This window comes from Propithecus coquereli, unplaced genomic scaffold (genome assembly GCF_000956105.1).
Source record: "Propithecus coquereli isolate 6110/MARCELLA unplaced genomic scaffold, Pcoq_1.0 Scaffold386, whole genome shotgun sequence".
NCBI lineage: Eukaryota > Metazoa > Chordata > Mammalia > Primates > Indriidae > Propithecus > Propithecus coquereli.
Window position 1 is genome coordinate 2,301,443 of NW_012149574.1, and position 5,715 is coordinate 2,307,157.

Below are 5,715 nucleotides of genomic sequence, written 5' to 3' on the forward strand. Positions count from 1 at the left end.
TGTCTACCTAACAATTTGAGTCATAGATTTTTTTTTTTGTGGGAAGCTTTCTTGGTATAAATTCAATTTCTCTAATAAATACAGACTTATTAAGAAAAAAAAAAATAATGTGGAGCCATTGATAAGGAAAATCCCCATCTATTACTTGGCACATCAGCCACCTGAGACCCCCACCCTTCACAGAAGACCCACATCAGCATAATACTAACCTATTACCTGGCCCATCAACTAACCTATTACCTTAGCCACCTGAGACCCCACCCCTCGGAGCACCCCGACTTAATAAAAGTGGGAAAAATTGGGTAGACGGGGCTCAGAATTTGGTGGCGAGACCCCTCTGAGCCCACCAGTGAATAAACTTTGACTCTCCGTGTGCTGCTCTGTTTGTCCTCGGGACCACTCCCTGTAAGTGTTACACTTGCTGTAACATTGTAACTGGTTACTGCTTAATGGCTCTATCCTCCCTGATAGATACAAGATTTGTGACTCCCCCCACTGCTTCTGTAGATAACAATTGTATTGTAAAACCCAAAGACTTGTGCTTCTGAAGATAACCTTGCTATCATAAAGCCTAAAATTGGTCTTCGAAGTGATTTTCAGCTTCCACATTCCAGGGATACCCACTGATGCCAACAGGACCCATGGACAAGCGTGGGAACAGATCCCACAGCCTGAAGAACCCCTATCCAGGAAATCTCCCAACTGAGAAAATAATCTCTGTGAATTCATCCCCTGCCAATAAACAGACCCAATTGCCTTGCCCTTTGCCTGCTAAACTATCTTTAAAAATCCTTTCGCCTAAATTCTCCAGGAGATAGATTTGAAAAATTCCTCCCATCTCCTTGCCTGGCACCTTGCAAAATAAAACTCTTTCTTCTCTACACCACATACTGTATCAGTATATTGGCCTTCACTGGGCAGTGGGCAAGGGACCCAGCTGGCTTGTAACAAGATCAATAGCCAGCCTCCAATTTGCACACATACACTTACCCCTCCACCCCCAGCCCTGACACATACAATAACATGTGAACACAAAGGACATATTTTGGGCAATGAGCCTTTCCTTTTCTCTTTTTGTCACTTTTAAATTCCTATAAAAAGTGTCTTCTTCTCTCATAACTTCTCCCCTAGCTTCTAGCTCAGAGGAAATGAAAGTCTCCATGGTCATGAAAGGTCAGCCACCCCTTCAAAGATTATTTTCCAATATTTGGCTTTCCTATGGTTCCAGGTGATAGAGATCTTTCTACCCTTAAGACAACCTTCCCTCCATCTAACTTTGAGCCTCTAAACTCACTCTCTAAGCCTACCTACCAGAGAGCTATTTCCTTGGTTAATAAGGCAGAGCAAACTCAATTCCCAAAGGAAAAACGAAACCAGTGCTATTAATCTATCGTCTCACTGTGAATAAGGAGGTATTAGGTGCCCAGCAGACTTTGAGTCATCAATTATTTTCCCTGACAACAATAGAATAAAATTACAAATCAATAACAAAAAGAAGTTTGAAAACTTTACAAATATGTAGAAATTAAACAAAACACTCCTAAATCCATGGGTCGTGAAGAAATCTCAAGATAAATTAGGAAATACTTAGAGATCAACATAAACAAAAACATGACAAAACAAGAGTTATGGGATAAAGTGAAATCAGTACTAATAATGCAGTGATAAGGCAGAAAAGGAAGATCAAGAGAGCCTGAGTGCAGCCACTTTGACTAATACCAGACCCTAACCACCCTAAACAAAGAAATCACCAGATAGGGACCATCCAAGGATGGATGAATTACTAAGCCAGATGCCTTACAAACTGTTTGTGCTTACTTGTCTGTGACAGTATTTTATGATTAACCTTTATGGCCTAACCTCAAGACAATGCTGGCCACTTATGGCTATTTCCCAACAGGGTTTTTAAATACATAAAAACATTACTGTTACCCCATAAGGGGTTCCCTCCTGCTTGGGAGAGGATCTCTACTCTGTCTGTAGGTGGTGAGTTCAGGGGGCTTTCCTCTCTTCATTGGAACATCCCCTGCATCACTAAAGGAAAATTTATAGCTGTAAGTATTTACACTAAAAATGAATGGAGACAGTGGCATCAGTGACATGGAGGAATAGAAGGTTCCAGATCATCCCTCCTCCCACAGACATGCAGAGTAAACATCTAGACATAGATCAATTCTTTCCAAGAGAAAACCAACATCTAGGTAGAAGACTCGTAAACACTGAACAACTGAGAAAATATCCACATTAAAATGGATAGGAAAAGTGGAGATACACTGATGCACTAACCCTATCCTGAGCAAAGTGCCTTAAAATCAGGAAGAAAACCCCAACTCCTAGCTTCTTTTCAAGCTATAGAGGGCTTATACCACATACATAGTGCCCAGCTTTTACAATCCCTACCAGAGGGCTTGGCTCTTAAATCGCCATGCCTGAGGACATCAAAGGATTTCCCTCAAGCACAAAGAAAAGAGGGGAGCTTTGAACTGTGTGAACATTCCCAAAAGCTGAATCCCAAGGATGAGCCCAGCTTCCAACTTCTCCCTGGAAAATGTATGGCCCCACATTTTTCTGCAGCTCCCTACAGTTCTGTCCTCTAACAAGTCGATCTCTCGGAAGCAACGTGCCAAACACAGAATAAACCTCATCAAACCCAAACAGGAAGGATGGCACTCCCTGTGCCTTCTTCTCTGTCTTGCTCCTGAAAAGGTACTAGAAGAAAACATAGGAGAAAAGCTTCAGAACTTTAGTCTGGGCAATAATTTCTCAGATAAAACTCCAAAAACGCAGTTAACAAAAGCAAAAATAGACAAATGGGATTGCAACGAACTAAAATACTTCTGGATAGCAAAGGAAACAATTCGTAGAGTGAAGAGAAAACCCACAAATTGGGAGAAAATATTTGCAAAACATACATCTGACAATGGGCTAATATCAAAAATAAATAAGGAACTTAAATCAATAGCAAGAAAGCAAATAACACATTTAAATAATGAACAGAGGATCTGAATAGACATTTATTTAAACAAAAACATGCAAATGGCCAACAGATATATGAAAAAATGCTCAATATCTCTAATCATTAAGGGAATGTAAATTAAAACTACAAGGAGGTATCATCTCACAGACACCTGTTAGAATGGCTATTATCAAAAAGATGAAAGATAACAAGTATTGACAAGGATGTGGAGAAAAGGAAACCCTTGCACATTGTTCGTGGAATTAAATTAGTACAGCTGTTTTAGAAAATAGTATGGGGTTTTCTCAAAAAACTAAAAATATAATTACCAGGGTAATACACCAATCCCACTTCTAAGTATACGGCCAAAAGGGATTGAAATTGGTGTGACAAAGAGATATCTGCACTCCCATGTTCATTTCAGCATTATTCACAACAGCCAAGAAATAGAAGCAACATAAATGTACATCAGTGGATGAATGGATAAGGCAAATATGGTATTTATACATCGTGGAACACTCTCACTACTTATATTCAATATAGGACTAGAAGTCCTAGCCTGAGGAATTAGACTAGAAAAAAAATTAAAAGACATTCAAATTGAAAAGAAAGAAGCAAATTGTCTCTGTTTGCAGATGACATGATATTATATATAGAAAACTCTAAAGATTCCAACAAAATCTATTAGAACCAATAAATTAATTCAGTAAATTTGCAGGATACAAAATCAACCCATAAAAATCAGTTCCATTAATATTGTTAAAATGTCCATATTTCCCAAAGCAACCTATAGATTCAACACAATCTCCTTTAAACTTCCAATTACATTTTTTTACAGAAATAGCAAAAACAATCCTAAAGTTTGTACAAAGCCACCAAAGACTGTGAATAACCAAAGCAATCTTGAACAAAAGGAACAAAGCTGGAAGCATCACACGAACTGATTTCAAAATATACTACAAATCTGTAGTATAATAATAAAAACAGCATGGTATTGGCATAAAAACAGACACATAGACCTCTAGAACAGAACAGAGAGCCAAGACATAAATCCATGCATTTAGAATAAAATTGATTTTTGACAAATATGTCATGAACACGCAATGGAGAATGGACAGTCTCTTTGATAAATGGTATTTGCAGATGACATGACCTTACATATAGAAACCCCTGGAAAAATCTACACAAGCCCTATTAGAGCTAATAAATGAGTTCAGCAAGGAGATAATTGATATAAGATCAATACAGAAAAATCTGTTGTACTTCTATACACTAGCAAAGAATAATGCAAAAATAAAATTATAAAAACAATTTCATTATTACAGCATAAAAAAGAATTAAATGCCTAGGAATAAGTTTAACCAAAGAAGTGCAAAACTTTTGAGCCCATTTGATTATTTTTTTAGAAATGTTTTATCATATTTTTTGCATCTGAAATTTCCATTTATTCTTTCTTTATATCCTCTGTTTTTTTTCCTGGGAATTTTTATTTCCTTGCCCAGAGTTTCTATTTTTTCATTTATATCGATTGTGTTCATCATTATTTGCTCAAATATTTTTAGGATGGCTGTGTTAAAATTCTTTTCAGATAATTCTAACATCTGTGTCATCTTGGGGTTGGTGTCTTTCATTGTCTGTTCACACTCAGGTTGGGATCATCTCAGTTCTTGGTATGATGACTGACTTTCAATTGATATGTGGACATTGTAGATCTTTAAAACTCTGCATTTTATTTAAATCCTGGGTTTTAGCAGGACTCTTCTCATGCTATTCTGGCAGAAGTGGGGACACCACTTGTTGCTGGCAGGTTGGGTTGGAGGTTCAAGATCTGTACTCAGTCTTCATTGACACACAGCTGAGGAAGGGGTGTCTTTTTACTGCTAGGTAGGAGTGAAAGTTCAGGCTCCCCACTAGGTCTCTGCTTATACTGACTCCCTCTTCCCAGAAATGAAAGCCCCACATAAATCAATTTTTAAGACCAAGCAACTGACTTAAATGATCACTTCACAAATAAGAATATTCAAATGGCCGATGAACACATGAAAAAATAGGTGCTCAGCAATATCATTCATCAGTTTAGTGCAAATTAAATTTGCAAATACAATAATATCAAACATCCAACAGAATAGCTAATACCAAAAGTTGGCAAGATTGGTAAGAATTTGAACTGGCACAATCACTTTGGCAAAGTTTTTGGCACATCTACTACAGCTGTACTCTTGCATGCTCTTAGACTCATAAATCAACTCTGAGGTATACACCTAAGAGAAATGAATAACATGTCCACCAAAAGACATGTACAAAAATGTCAGAGAAGCTTTATCTGTGGCAGTCAAAATTAAAAACAACTCAAGTGTCCATTAACTGTAGAATGAATTAATAAGTTGTGGCAATAGTCATATAATTAAATGCTATAGAGCAACAAAAAAGAGAGAAGGAAACTACTGTTGTACATAAAAATATGGATGAATTTCACAACATAGTAATGTGTGAAAGAAGTCGAGCACAAAAGAGTATATACGGTGTAGGCCCATTTATAAGAACCACAAGAACAGGCAAAATTATTCAATGGTGATAGAAATCAAAATAATGGTAATTCTGAGGAAGGGATATTGACTAGGAAGAAGTGCAGGAAATATTTTGGGTTGCTGGATACCCTGTATCTGTGTGTGGGTTGTGATTTCATAGTAGATATATATACAAAAATTAATTAAGTTGGGAGCCTAATATTTGTTCACTTTTTACGTATTTGTGTGTGT